This window comes from Haliotis rubra, unplaced genomic scaffold, assembly GCF_003918875.1.
Source record: "Haliotis rubra isolate DU_JTF1 unplaced genomic scaffold, ASM391887v1 Scf320, whole genome shotgun sequence".
Taxonomy (NCBI): domain Eukaryota; kingdom Metazoa; phylum Mollusca; class Gastropoda; order Lepetellida; family Haliotidae; genus Haliotis; species Haliotis rubra.
Genome location: NW_025766992.1, coordinates 799,324 through 816,771, shown reverse-complemented (window position 1 = coordinate 816,771; position 17,448 = coordinate 799,324).

The following is a 17,448-nucleotide window of genomic DNA, read 5'->3' as shown; positions in this document are numbered from 1 at the left end:
CTACATAGAGGATACTAAACGACCTTCCGTGTAATACCATTTTTATGAAACGAGTTTTCACGAGCTTTTTAAACTAGTGAGTTTAGTATTCTGTTTATTACTCGCCAACATAAATAGATAGAAACTGTGATGGCTCAGTGAGATAGCTGTAATTCACGACCACCTCCAAAAGTGTCAAGCGTTTATAGTATCGGCGATTGGATACCCTCCACGTCATGCCAAAATACGTATAAAGATGGAACTTTTTGTTTCCTTGCCTGGCGCTTGACTCACACAATAGCTCTTCGGCTCAGAAGTCAGTAAGATGTGTCTGAGTCTGGTTTGCATATTCAGGAACCTTTAGAAAACATTTTCATGCAAAAAAAACCCGAGAATAGTATAAAAGATTTCCCAACTTCTAAGGGAGCAACAGGGTGTTTCTGCCAAAAGGGGATGAGATCACCACATCAACATATTTGTTGTATTTGTTTCAGTATAAATAGGAACTTAAATATAATTTTTCATCAACTGAAAATAAATTACTCAATTCTCTTTTGACCGTTTGTTGCTTGTTTTGGTTTTGGTTTTCTTACAGGCATATTCAGTATTTTTTAATAAATCAGGGACGACCTTTGAAAAAATACCGTATAGCAATGAAGCTTGAGACTAAATAGTATATTTTGATGACCGGTGACATTTTACAATGGTGGAAAAACATTTTTGCATTTTTAAATGATATCTTCCTGGCAACGAAACACCGTGAGCTGTTGAAACCAATCTGGTCTAAAAATACAATTCATATTAGGTTGGTTTAGATTACAACTAAACGATTCTCTATTTCAAACGTTACAAGCTGTTTTTTAAAATTAATTTTAAAGGGGCATAAATTGATATTAACGTTGATAAGATACTCAGAACCTGGGGGTTAGAATTATTAAGCAACCGACGCTGGTGACGTGACCAACGTGAGAATAGACATACGAGCTCCGATGGACAAGCACGCTTAAGTCGTTGATACTAGTCTTTCAAAAGGATACATCGATGCTCATGATGTCAGTCACTGGTTTTACAGACCGCCATCATATAGACGTGGTGGGCAAGCTGCCTAAGGCGCCAGGCTAGTGATCAAGCGAGTTTAACGTGCCAGGATCGAGCCCACCTGTGACCGGGTGTAAAAACCTTGGAGTCAATTTTGTGTGCAGACTCTTTCAGTGTTGTCACAGCCCATGTACACATACACAACCCTGTGCACTTAAAAGAACCCACGAATCCGTTGGTACTTGACCAGATGGTAGCCACATGAATACCTGCACACACCTCGTTGCGGGTACAGCAAGGTGCAGTAAACTTGGACAAAGTACTGTGACTATGTATCTCAGTCCACCCAGCTGTGAATGGGTACCTCGTTAGGATGAGCAAGCCACACTAACTTGGTGTGCCTAATGGCTGTACGAGTTGTATGTCCCCAATGAAAATATGATGCGCTGTTGATATTGACATCCAGTGATCGATTGAAAAACATAGCGCACGTGAGCAGCTGAGCTAGATATTGGTGCAATAAATGTCTGTGTCCGTATGTCTCTATGAGACGGAATACTGCTGAATAAACATACACAAAAACACAAATGATTTAGCGTAGGCAATAATATACTTAAATCACTATCTGAACAGACAATAATGACACTCACTCACCCACCCACTCACTCACGAATACCAATCCACACAGAACCGACCCACTCACTCACCCACTCACTCACTCACCCACCCACCCACCCACTCACCCACTCACTAACCCATCCACCCACCCAGAACCCACCCACCCACACACACTCACTCACTCACTCACCAATACCCATCCACAGAACCCACGCACTCACTCACCCACCCACTCACCCACCCATTGACCCACTCACCCACCAACTCACTCACTCACCCACTCACTCACCAACACCCACCCACCCAGAACCCACCCATTCACCCTCCAACTCACTGGACTGACTCCACCCACTCACTCACTCAACACCCAGCCACCCAGAACCCACCCACTCACTCACCCACCCACTCAACCACCCACTCACTCACCCACCCACGCAACCACCCACTCACTCACCCACCCAATCACCCACTCACTCACCCACTCACTCACTCACTCACTCACTCATCCACTCACACTCAAAAACACTCACCCACACACTCACTCACCCACTCACTCACCTACCCACTCACTTACCAATACCCACCCACCCAGAACCCACCCACCCACCCACCAATCACCACCCACTCACTCACCCACCAACTCACCCACCAACTCACTCACTCACTCACCTATCTATTCACCCACCCAACCTACTCACTCACCCACCCACTCACTCACTCACTCACTCCCCACTCACTCACCAACACCAACCCACCCAGAACCCACCAACTCACTCACCCACCAACTCACCCACCAACTCACTCACTCACCCAACCACTCACTCACCCACCAACCTACTCACTCACCTACCCACTCATTCATCAAAACACCAACCCACCCAGAACCACCCACTCACTCACCCACTCACCCACCAACCAACTCACCCATCCACCCACTCACTCACCCACCAACTCACTCACTCACTCACTCACTCACCAATACCCAATGCCCACCACCCACCCACTCACCCATCAACTCACTCACCCACCAACTCACTCACTCACCAATACCCACCCACCCAGAACCCATCCACTCACTCACCCACCCACACAAAACCCACCCACTCACCCACCAACTCGCTCACTCACCATTACCCACCCACCCAAAATAAAATTTGAACAGCGAAATACTAATTTAATTTGTTGTTTTATGAAGTGTGTTCCGCACGTGGTTGGGTAGGGGACGCGGATTTCAATCTGTGATCGAACTACGAGATTTTACGTGCGCTTCAAATTGTCGACCAAGGAAAGGAAATTGAACTGTAATTCTTTGACCGTTGTGACATGTTTGTACAGTGAGTGAGTGAATTTAGTTTTACGCCTCATTCAGCCATATTTCAGCTATAAGCATCGATCTACGCAATTGGGATACGATGATATGTGTCAACCAAGTCTGCGAGTCTGCACCTCTTACGACAAGCATGGGTTGGTGAAGATCAATTCTACACCGGATCTACACGGATCGACTGTCACGGGGTTCGCAATCCCCTTTTTTTTTTTTTGTTCTTTTTTTCAGAATACCATTGTTTATTTGTGCGCATACTGTGATAGCACACAGCAGCAAACACTGATAGAAGACACATGCAATGGGGCTGAACAGCATCGTCACTGAGACAACCACGGTATACTGACAATACTCTGAGAAACTCGACTGTCTTATGAATATAACTTCATGAGATATCCTATCACTGACTTTTGTAGTGCTCTTGAAGAGGATGTTATTGCACTTACTGTCGCATCTTCCCTACCATTTATTCTTAAGATCCTTAACTTCCATAGTCATCTCACTGCCATATAAAACTAATCACTTACTTGGTTAGAATGTTTTTGAATGTTCCTGTGTGTTCTATATTTCAACTGATCACTTTCGTTATCTAAATAACAACACATTATCATCTAGATGTACTTTGCAGTAGTTTCAGCTTGTTACAGATAAGCAACAATCAGTATCTGACGTGTCTCATCAGAGCTAAATGTGATACTTTTTTTTCTTTTTCTTTTTTTAACACTTTCTTAGTAACTACGAACTCCCGAAAAAAAAACACTTCAGAAATCAGGACTAGGAGGAAACGAGTTTGTATATATAAATAATAACATGTTTATTCGAGTATGTTTAATCCTACGGAAACACTGAGGCATATAACCGCTGACTTGACGACTTGAATACACAACAAGTTTACACTAACGAGTTAACTAACAGAGCCCGTACTGAGCCAACAACCAACCACTCGACGGACCGTAGCAGGGACAACAGGTAATCACTGCTTGATTGACACAACTAGATGATGTTGGAAACCAAGACTGTGTCAAGTTTCAGAAATGTGCTATTGTGCACATATTTTACCCACGTTTCTATCACACAACTAATTTATATTCATACGGTTGAAAGGTATTGATTTCCAAAATTGGCATAGTTTTATATCATCTTCGCACTATTTAAGTAATTACATTATCATTAAGTCTTTGTAACAGCCAGAACAATATATTTAATGTGTCTCTCGGATAGGTTTATGAAAATTGAGAATATATCTTCATGATTTTAATATTAATCATCTACATAGACACAAAATGAACATCATTCTGTCTGCAATGTGATCTTACCGTCAAGGAAGGCGAGTTCTACGCCCTGTTTATTTGTAAAAGGTATCATGACCATAAGATTAAAGTATCTTTCAAGTCAATTCAATGTTAATCACTATTCAGTGAAACTCTTGTGTAATATATTAAACAAAGCAATGAGGATACTTGACGAACACTCGCCATTTTTCTTAAAAATGTGTTTCTACTGAGGTGTATATGGTAACCCAAGCTTGTCGTAAGAGGTGACTAACGGGATCGGGTGGTCAGGCTCGCTGACTTGGTTGACACATCCCAATTGCGCAGATCGATGCTCATGCTGTTGATCATTGGATTGTCTGGTCGAGACTCGATTATTTACAGACCGCCGCCATACAGCTGGAATATTGCTGAGTGTAGCGTAAAACTAAACTCACTCACTCACTCTTACTACAAGTTGTTTTCGTTCCAGCATTGTGTGGTGTTGTGCCATTGTACAGCATCTTGACATGTAAAGATACTTGCCACTTAACGAGAGGAATTTGACACTATTGATGTTCAGGTCAGGGCCGTGAACATTCGTGATTGTGAAGTGGGCACAATTATAATGATCATGATAGAAGAACACGTTATGATTACTGTACAATTCCTTCAGCATAAACTGCACATGTGTACATACACGTATTCATCAGGAATTCCTTCGTCATCATAAGCATCACACGTTGGTTGGTTGTTGTTTAAAGCAGCACTCAGCAATATTCCATCCATTTGACGGCGGTCTGTAAATAATCGAATGTGGACCAGACAATCCAGTGATCAACATCATGAGCATGAATTTACGCAACTGGGATACGATGGCATGTGGCAACCAAGTAAAAGTGAGTGAGTGAGTGAATTAATATTTAACGTCACATCCCGAATATTTCAGCATATTGTGACCACAAGCAACCAAGTAAGAGAGCCTGACCACCGGATCCCGTTAGTAGGCTCTTAGGAGAAGCATGTTTCTTTGAAGACCAATTCTAACCTGGATCTTCATGGGTCAAACGTCAAATGTTTGCATGTACATATTGATCAGTGAACCTCTCGTTCGTGTCATCGAAGGTAACAGCATTTATGGTCGTATGTTTGAAACCAATTTCCCCATGTGTCCGGGTTTGCCAGAAGTGTACCCAAAAACGTAAAACGCATCTAAAATTTGCATCTTAGCCTCAGTCAAGCATCCCCGCCGTTACTTAAGAAATGTTTCCCAATTCAATCACCCACGTACTCCCTTTTGGCAAACATATACATAGGAATTCTTGCTCCAGGAGTTCTACTGACATAAGAAATGGTTGCATTATCAAACTGAAATTCGACCTACTCTACACTCTATAGCTTCCAATCGCATCCCCTTTGGTTCGACTATCAAGACAGGCGGGGCCTGTTTCTCTGTGATGGTGTTGTGATATCACATACCGCTTATATCAAACAACACAACCATCCCCTTTGGTTCGACTATCAAGACAGGCGGGCCTGTTTCTCTGTGATGGTGTTGTGATGTCACATACTAGTTATATCACACAACACAACCATCCCCTTTGGTTCGACTATCAAGACAGGCGGGGCCTGTTTCTCTGTGATAGTGTTGTGATATCACACACTGCTTATATCAAACAACACAACCATCCACTTTGGTTCGGCTATCAAGACAGGCGGGGCCTGTTTCTCTGTGATGGTGTTGTGATATCACATACTGGTTATATCAAACAACACAACCATCCCCTTTGGTTCGACTATCAAGACAGGCGGGGCCTGTTTCTCTGTGATGGTGTTGTGATATCACATACCGGTTATATCAAACAACACAACCATCCCCTTTGGTTCGACTATCAAGACAGGCGGGGCCTGTTTCTCTGTGATAGTGTTGTGATATCACACACTGGTTATATCAAACAACACAACCATCCCCTTTGGTTCGACTATCAAGACAGGCGGGGCCTGTTTCTCTGTGATAGTGTTGTGATATCACACACCGGTTATATCACACAACACAACCATCCACGTTGGTTCGACTATCAAGACAGGCGGGGCCTGTTTCTCTGTGATAGTGTTGTGATATCACACACTGGTTATATCACACAACACAACCATCCCCTTTGGTTCGACTATCAAGACAGGCGGGACCTGTTTCTTCAGATAGTGTTGTGATATCACACACTGGTTATATCACACAACACAACCATCCCCTTTGGTTCGACTATCAAGACAGGCGGGGCCTGTTTCTCTGTGATGGTGTTGTGATATCACATACCGCTTATATCAAACAACACAACCATCCCCTTTGGTTCGACTATCAAGACAGGCGGGGCCTGTTTCTCTGTGATGGTGTTGTGATATCACACACTGCTTATATCACACAACACAACCATCCCCTTTGGTTCGACTATCAAGACAGGCGGGGCCTGTTTCTCTGTGATGGTGTTGTGATATCACTCACCGCTTATATCACACAACACAACCACCCCCTTTGATTCAACTATCAAGACAGGCGGGGCCTGTTTCTCTGTGATACTGTTGTGATATCACACACTGGTAATACCAAACAACACAACCATCCCCTTTGGTTCGACTATCAAGACAGGCGGGGCCTGTTTCTCTGTGATAGTGTTGTGGTATCACACACTGGTTATATCACACAACACAACCATCCGCGTTGGTTCGACTATCAAGACAGGCGGGGCCTGTTTCTCTGTGATGGTGTTGTGATATCACACACTGGTTATATCACACAACACAACCATCCCCTTTGGTTCGACTATCAAGACAGGCGGGGCCTGTTTCTCTGTGATGGTGTTGTGATATCACACACTAGTTATATCACACAACACAACCATCCCCTTTGGTTCGACTATCAAGACAGGCGGGGCCTGTTTCTCTGTGATGGTGTTGTGATATCACATACTGGTTATATCAAACAACACAACCATCCCCTTTGATTCGACTATCAAGACAGGCGGGGCCTGTTTCTCTGTGATGGTGTTGTGATATCACACACTGGTTATATCACACAACATAACCATCCCCTTTGATTCGACGATCAAGACAGGCGGGGCCTGTTTCTCTGTGATAGTGTTGTGATATCACATACTGGTTATATCAAACAACACAACCATCCCCTTTGGTTCGACTATCAAGACAGGCGGGGCCTGTTTCTCTGTGATGGTGTTGTGATATTACATACTGCTTATATCAAACAACACAACCATCCCCTTTGGTTCGACTATCAAGACAGGCGGGGCCTGTTTCTCTGTGATAGTTATGTGATATCACTCACTGGTTATATCAAACAACACAACCATCCCCTTTGGTTCGACTATCAAGACAGGCGGGGCCTGTTTCTCTGTGATAGTGTTGTGATATCACACACTGGTTATATCACACAACACAACCATCCCCTTTGGTTCGACTATCAAGACAGGCGGGGCCTGTTTCTCTGTGATGGTGTTGTGATATCACACACTAGTTATATCACACAACACAACCATCCCCTTTGGTTCGACTATCAAGACAGGCGGGGCCTGTTTCTCTGTGATAGTGTTGTGATATCACACACTGGTTATATCACACAACACAACCATCCCCTTTGGTTCGACTATCAAGACAGGCGGGGCCTGTTTCTCTGTGATGGTGTTGTGATATCACATACCGCTTATATCAAACAACACAACCATCCCCTTTGGTTCGACTATCAAGACAGGCGGGGCCTGTTTCTCTGTGATGGTGTTGTGATATCACACACTGCTTATATCAAACAACACAACCATCCCCTTTGGTTCGACTATCAAGACAGGCGGGGCCTGTTTCTCTGTGATGGTGTTGTGATATCACTCACCGCTTATATCACACAACACAACCACCCCCTTTGATTCAACTATCAAGACAGGCGGGGCCTGTTTCTCTGTGATAGTGTTGTGATATCACACACTGGTAATATCAAACAACACAACCATCCCTTTGGTTCGACTATCAAGACAGGCGGGGCCTGTTTCGTTGTGATGGTGTCGTGATATCACACACTGGTTATATCACACAACACAACCATCCCCTTTGGTTCGACTATCAAGACAGGCGGGGCCTGTTTCTCTGTGATGGCGTTGTGATATCACACACTGGTTATATCACACAACACAAACATCCCCTTTGGTTCGACTATCAAGACAGGCGGGGCCTGTTTCTCTGTGATGGTGTTGTGATATCACATACTAGTTATATCAAACAACACAACCATCCCCTTTGGTTCGACGATCAAGACAGGCGGGGCCTGTTTCTCTGTGATAGTGTTGTGATATCACATACTGGTTATATCAAACAACACAACCATCCCTTTTGGTTCGATTCATCAAGACAGGCGGGCCTGTTTCTTCAGGATGGTGTTGTGATATCACATACTGCTTATATCACACAACACAACCATCCCCTTTGATTCGACTATGAAGACAGGCGGGGCCTGTTTCTCTGTGATAGTGTTGTGATATCACACATTGGTTATATCACACAACACAACCACCCCCTTTGGTTCGACTATCAAGACAGGCGGGGCCTGTTTCTCTGTGATGGTGTTGTGATATCACACACTAGTTATATCACACAACACAACCATCCCCTTTGGTTCGACTTTTAAGACAGGCGGGCCTGTTTCTCTGTGATGGTGTTGTGATATCACATACCGCTTATATCAAACAACACAACCATCCCCTTTGGTTCGACTATCAAGACAGGCGGGGCCTGTTTCTCTGTGATGGTGTTGTGATATCACACACTAGTTATATCACACAATACAACCATCCCCTTTGGTTCGACTATCAAGACAGGCGGGGCCTGTTTCTCTGTGATGGTGTTGTGATATCACACACTAGTTATATCACACAACACAACCATCCCCTTTGGTTTTACTATCAAGACAGGCGGGGCCTGTTTCTCTGTGATGGTGTTGTGATATCACACACTGGTTATATCACACAACACAGCCATCCCCTTTGGTTCGACTATCAAGACAGGCGGGGCCTGTTTCTCTGTGATAGTGTTGTGATATCACACACTGGTTATATCAAACAACACAACCATCCCCTTTGGTTCGACTGTCAAGAGAGGCGGGGCCTGTTTCTCTGTGATAGTGTTGTGATATCACACACTGGTTATATCACACAACACAACCATCCACTTTGGTTCGACTATCAAGACAGGCGGGGCCTGTTTCTCTGTGATAGTGTTGTGATATCACACACTGGTTATATCAAACAACACAACCATCCCCTTTGGTTCCACTATCAAGACAGGCGGGGCCTGTTTCTCTGTGATGGTGTTGTGATATCACACACTGCTTATATCAAACAACACAACCATCCACTTTGGTTCGACTATCAAGACAGGCGGGGCCTGTTTCTCTGTGATGGTGTTGTGATATCACATACTGGTTATATCAAACAACACAACCATCCCCTTTGGTTCGACTATCAAGACAGGCGGGGCCTGTTTCTCTGTGATGGTGTTGTGATATCACATACTGGTTATATCACACAACACAACCATCCCCTTTGGTTCGACTATCAAGACAGGCGGGACCTGTTTCTCTGTGATAGTGTTGTGATATCACACACTGGTTATATCAAACAACACAACCATCCCCTTTGGTTCGACTATCAAGACAGGCGGGGCCTGTTTCTCTGTGATAGTGTTGTGATATCACACACTGGTTATATCACACAACACAACCATCCCCTTTGGTTCGACTATCAAGACAGGCGGGGCCTGTTTCTCTGTGATGGTGTTGTGATATCACATACTGGTTATATCAAACAACACAACCACCCCGTTTGGTTCGACTATCAAGACAGGCGGGGCCTGTTTCTCTGTGATGGTGTTGTGATATCACATACTGGTTATAACACACAACACAACCATCCGATTTGTCGACAGTCATGACGTTACTTCAGCTTCTTGACAACACCAAGCCCTGCTGTTCAGTTGTTCAATTCCAAACAAAACTTCAGAGTATATTGCGTCCGCAGTATTCCAGGTTCTTGCGTTAATGCAATAGGGCAGATAGTGATGAGAATGCTAAGAATAGATCAATGAAAATCAGTGATGACACTATTTGTTAACAACATTATGAGTAAACATGTTCTGCGACTGCAATTCACACAACTCTCATTAAGAATCTCGGTAGTGATTAGCAGCCATGACTGGGTGGTCGTTCTTGTATTTCATCAGTGACAGCCAGTACGATCAAATATGCCCGTGTGTTACGGACCTGTTGTAAGGTTAAAAATGCATCTGTTATACAGGAAACGTATCATAAACCCATTATTGAGAATTACGGTTATAGAAGCGATACTATTAATGCTTTGTAATAAACCAAGGAATATAGAACATAATAACTCCCAGTAACAGAACATAACAGTCAATTAAAGCATCAATTAACGGTGAATCATCGATGAGTAGTTGACAGTAATTTCCGATCATGAGGTACGACATGAGACCAAGGAATGATGTAACTTTGAACATTGTATCTGGACATGTGACAAGGGCGGAGCTGGTTCGAACACCTTAAAAAGATACTGTCGGGACTAGCAAGTGGTGAGGGTTACAAAGTCAGCAGAACGTTCACATCGCGATCATGTCTGGTAAAGGGCTTGCCCTGTCCTGTCCAGTCCAAGTCACCTTGTAATGAAGAGGGGGATCGAGTAAACCTATATGACTATAGAACCTGGTGTTGAAATATTCATTGTATGCCAGAGTACCAGCACATGAATGCAATGTTGTAGTCCCGGTCGTCCGACCTCTCACTCCGTCACGTAGCAGCCCTTGACGGACCAAGCGAGTGTAACCCCGAGTGTAACCCCTACGATGAAATGTTGATGATAATCTGACTCTACTTCAGTAGCTTTTACCCAATCAGTCTTATCATACTAACTCGAATATCAGACACTAATCATTTCAAAAAGCGCTTTTTTATACGACGCTGGCATCAAAACCATTCTCGTGTTGCCTACATTGTTTGTGCTTTACAGCCTTGCACGGACGCTAATCAGTCCTAATACGTGTCCATACATTTTACTATAAGTATATTGTGATTGACATGAAGCTAATCAATGTTACAGAGAATAAAATAAAGGCTACAAAGGGCTTTGGAATATATTCCCAGAAAGGTAATCATTCTGGTACGTGTAATGATGACTTAATGATGGTTAAGGTGAAAACTTGCAATGCAACGTTATTCATTCCGGGTTAAAGTTGACTAAAGTACATGAATAAAAAACAACTTCAAACATACAATACATAATTAGGAAAATAAAGAAGACAATACGTCAATTTAGAATATTTTTTGGACATGCTTGGTGGCCTGTTATAGCTACGGTTATAATTGATATATAATTCTGGCCATGGTAAGGTGACTGTGCTCTCCTATTGTGGTACACATTAACGAGGGATCCCTGTCTGCTCTTGTGTTCTCAGCCTGAAACACAAAACGACGTCCATGACGGCGAGTGAAAGGCGCCACGGGTGTGTCCAGGATGATGTCCAGTAGCACTGCCCCGTGACACGTCCTTGAATATAACGTAAAGGTGTTCTGTCAGCTGCACTGGCCTCATGGGCAATGTGACGGTCTGCCAATCGTGGGAGTGAGTGCGTGAGTTTAGTTTTACGCCATGACGCTTAGACCACCAGGCTACCCCGCCGCCCCGTCAATCGTGGGAAAGCAAGCGGACGTCGGATGCAGGGTCTACCTGGGATGCAAATTACGAATCTGTTAACACCTCCATTTCTGTCACGCTCATCTCCAACTTGAGACATGGTTTCGTTCTGAGGAAACGGTGTTGTGCGCCGCTTGCTGGTCGAACACATCGACGTCTCTCCTTAACGTCCGGATATCACTGTTCATCAAAAGAGTGAGTGAGTAAGTTAATTTTTTAAGTCACATCCGCAGTATTTCAGATAAATTATAGATTTATAGTAATTGAAAGTAAATATTAAAAACTTGTCAACGAAGGACAGTAAAACAACTAGAATATCACAGTTATAAATTTAAAACTAGTAATTAAAATCTAAAATATTTTAACTTTAAATGACAATAGAATATATAACAGACTACAGATTGCCAACAACTGAAGGTAGATCACCATACCAGGGACGTTCCTCAAAAGGAATTTATCATGTTAAGTAGTCTTGGATTGTATATCCATATATCTTGCTCACTGTATGATGTGTAAGAAGTATGCATTAGAGCTGTTCCAGTCAAGGGATCTCTTAAGAGTGTACTGTACATTTCGTTGAGCATCGCATGAATTACATATTATTATAACAATCCATCCCATGATAAACTTGTCTCAATAATGTCAACAACAAATTATGTTCTTATAAAGAAGATATGTACTATGACAAGTAGTCTTGCACTGTATATCAATATATCTATATAACATGGACAAAGTACTGTGACTATGTGTCCCAGTCCACCCAGCTGTGAATGGGTACCTCGTTAGGATGGGAATGCCACAATAACTCGGTGCGCCTAGTGGCTGCAAGAGTTGTATACTCCCCAGGGAGTTGAGATTGATAATGCGATGTGCCGTTGAGATTGACATCCAATGATCGAGGGAAAAAATACCAGCGCCTTAAGCATGCACTAGTGCGTGGATATTAGCGCTATATAAATATCCTATAATAAATATAAACATCCGATAATAAATATAAACATCCTATAATAAATAAAAAATCTTGCGCACTGTATGATTTTGGTATCTTAGCACTATGGGCCATGATGCCTCAAATTGAAACATAAACTTGTCATTTGTCTCTTTGTCTGTCAATATCGTAATTGTAACCTGATAATTACTAACTGTGAAACGTTGTGTTACAGTGCTCTGACTTGCCACTGACTAACATGGCAACTGCATGTAGACATTCCTGACCGAACAGACCTCAAGGTGAATATAAAACAATATCAGAACAATTTTCAGTCTGGATTTGTATCCCTGACATGTACAGCAACACACTGACACGTTGACAATTTCTGATTTAACCAACAACAGGTTTCCTTTCACATCGTGAGTGAATGAGTGAGTTAATATCTAACGTCACATCGGCAATATTTCAGGCATATCGTGACGAGAACAATTTATATATTAGTGTTAAAATCAATAAATTTATAACATAAAAAAACTGTCATCGAAGGACAGTGAGTGAGTTAATATTTAACGTCACATTGGCAATATTTCAGCCATATCGTGACGAGAACACTTGACATTGAAATAGAATATATATAGAGATTATAAAACCTGCCGACAAAGGACAATAAAGCAACTAGAATATCACAGATATGTATGTAAAACTAGTAATTAAATCTAAAACGTTTTAACTATAGGGGACAACACAATATAAAAATGGGCTATAGATCGCCACCAACTGAAGATAGATCACCATACTAGGAGCCATGGGGACTTACATTACTTTTGCTACCTGCATGGACCCTAGCTGGATTTACACCATCCCTTCAGCCGCTGGCGATTGTAGGAAATTTTAGCCAACAGTTAAAATAACAAAAATACTACGTTTAAAATGTGATAATTTATATTTTACTTTGAAAGTTTTCGGACTTACGTACCCTCTCAGGAGGACAATAATTTTACGGTACTTTAACCCCCTTTGAGGGTACAGCCACTAACAATCTAAGTTAACAATCTAAACTACCAATCATTAAAACACATCTATCTACAGAACATATATATCAAAATTCATTAATTAAATCAATTTCTTTTAAAACCAAGAATTAAATGAACATGAACAGTGTTAAAAAGATCCTTAACAGTTTTAACATTGAAATATTTATCCCTTATGATGGAGAACTCGACACAGTCAAGCAGGAGATGCTTGACTGTGACTCTCTCATCACAAGGGATACAAAACGGAGGATCTTCACCTTTTAACAAATATTTGTGAGTGTACCTTGTATGGCCAATACGACATCGTCGCATGATGACCTCTTCAAATCTGGACTGACAACCCAAGTAAGTGTAGCCAATACAGGGTTTTATTTCATGTAATTTATTAATACCTACTTGAGTGTCCCACTTCTTCTGCATCAGATCACGGATGTAAGTTCTAATGCTGGCTTTGTAATCAGAGTATGGAATAAGAAGTGGTGTCACAGATTTGTTGAGTGCTGCCTTAGCAGCAATCATCGAAGGACAGTAAAACTACTAGCACAATGTGAATGAAATAGTCGTTTTCGAGAAATATACAATTATCATACAACTTGGTTTCCAAATACCATCATCCAGAATATAATGACACACAAACCAGGTAGCATAAAACATCGGAGAAATAAAGATAGAACTAGAGAAATTTCAAGAAATAGAGGCATCTGATAAAAACGAAACGGACATTTATATATTGCTGATGGATACGGAGACGCCATTTATAATCAGTTGGGACTCATGATTGGGATGAACAGAATAGAGAAGAAACATGTTGAGAAAATGTCTTCTCTTGAAGAAACTAGGAATTATCTGATTGAGTAACTTGTTGAACATACACTGAGTAACCGACATTTATCATGAGTCTATTCTTTGAGTTGTATCAGTTAGATGTGAAAGTCAAGTTGGAAATTCAGTGTGAATGTTGCAGTGAACTAGATTCTCTGACTTTGACATCCGATGCGGCACTGAACATCTCTTTCATCCTAACGACATATCGGATTCTGTGTCTCTTCGTGGTTTGTAGAGAACATGGACTAAAAAAGACCAACTCTTCAAATCATGCAGTATTCATATGTCCTTTAGGCATGGATGATTTTCTTACGGTGCAGTCAGCGGTCTGTATCAAGTTAATTAATCTAGAGTGACTGTGGACAACGTTGCTACGTTGCCTAAACTACGTATGTAGTATAATTACAGAGTCGTGCAAAAAGTATTCGGACAAATTGGCGACGTCTTATCGCAAGACCCGGAAGTGGGTAGTTCAAAATCATAAGATATTTTCACTAAGAATGCGAGCAATGAACTGAAACGTACCTAATATTTAGTTAGGTGTCCTTCAGTCGGATAACATTCATAATCCGCCTTGGAATGGAGTTGTACAAGGATTGCACGTATTCGGCCGTGATAGAGGTCCACTTGTCTTGAATTTCGTGTCTTCACGAGAATGAATACGATGTGCTCTTCCCTGCCCTTCCCTATTTTAGAAATAACCACAAATTCTCAATGATATTGATGTCTGGACTTTGAGCAGGCCATGACATGTTATTTATGTGATTTCTGGCCATGTACTATTGCGTTGATCTCGCCCGGTGCACCGGGAATTGTCATCTTGAAAAATCTATCCTTCTTCAGGAAAATGCCCAGCGATAACTGGCTACAAGTTATCTTCTAGGGTGACTTGATACCTTGTGACATTGATATAACATCAATAGCCGTCAGGGTCCCACCTGAATACCGGGGGTGGTGATTTTGGTGTGACACAAGATCGGGTCTCCATCCTCCGTCTCGTTTTCTCCAGATGTAAACACGCTCATCGTGTCCAATCATTCTCTTACTCTCGTCAGAAACGATAACTTTCCTCCAGTAATTATCAACTGTTAATCGTCTTTGATCTTTACACCACGCAAGCCGCTTCTTTCGGTTAATCTCCCTCACAAAAAACCCTCTTCTTTGCAACACGTCTGTGATAATCGTTTTTGTGCCTATGAAATTGCAGAGTTCTTTTTGCCACTGGATCAGGTCTATTTTCATTGCATGTTGGGTAATATCTACCAAAGTGTCACGTCTATTCACTTTAACCAACTTTTCCAATTTCAAGTAATCCTGCTGAGTGACTCCCGCGACCATTTCTCGGCTTGTTTTAATAAAAGACCAGATGGTTGACCGAGGAACATCAAGTAAGTTACTTATGTATCTTGTAGGTTTTTTCTCCAAACGTGATTGTTTCACTACCTTTTTATGTAGGGGGCTCCTTACCCTTTCAACCCACTTCAGTTCATGCCCTCGCAACGTAATGTAAACAGAGCAGACGACAACACACCCACGTGACCTGCCGGATCACATGAATGACTGTTACCAAAATAATGTCAGTGCCATTTTTCATCTCGATAGCGATAATTCAAAGTTGCGAGGGAATTCCACTGTAAAACGAGGTCGCCATTTTGTCCGAATACTTTTTGCACGACTCTGTATTTATTAGTACTCCGATTTTGTCAAAACAAATCCAAAGATTACAGGTTCATAAAAGTACTGATTATATATAATATCAACATCTATATGTCTCAGAACTATGGGAGATAGTTCAAAGTTGACGATCAGCATTGTACGCGGAACGTAAAAGAGAGCATGACACAAAGAGTCTTCTACCTGGACGAGTGGACGTACGACAGGGTGGGAGTGATGGCCCAGTACCCGTGAATGCTACAAAATCGCCCCATACACGTTTCTCAACAGAACAAAAGAAAGCAAAACAACAGAAACAACAACAGTTACTACGGATTTAAGGCCCCTAAAACACGGGACTCTCATTGACACACGACTGTCCCATACACCCATAAACAACAACAGTTACTACGGAATTAAGGCCCATAAAACACGGGACTCTCAATGACACACGACCGTCCCATACACCCATAAACAACAACAGTTACTACGGAATTCAGGCCCATAAAACACGGGAGCCTCAATGACACACGATCGCCCCATACACCCATAAACAACAACAGTTACTACGGAATTAAGGCCCATAAAACACGGGACTCTCATTGACACACGACTGTCCCATACACCCATAAACAACAACAGTTACTACGGAATTAAGGCCCATAAAACACGGGACTCTCAATGACACACGACCGTCCCATACACCCATAAACAACAACAGTTACTACGGAATTCAGGCCCATAAAACACGGGAGTCTCAATGACACACGGCCGTCCCATACACCCATCATTGAAACACGACCGTCCCATACACCCATAAACAACAACAGTTACTACGGAATTCAGGCCCATAAAACACGGGAGTCTCAATGACACACGGCCGTCCCATACACCCATAAACAACAACAGTTACTACGGAATTCAGGCCCATAAAACACGGGACTCTCAGTGACACACGATCGTCCCATACACCCATAAACAACAACAGTTACTACGGAATTCAGGCCCATAAAACACGGGACTCTCAATGACACACGAC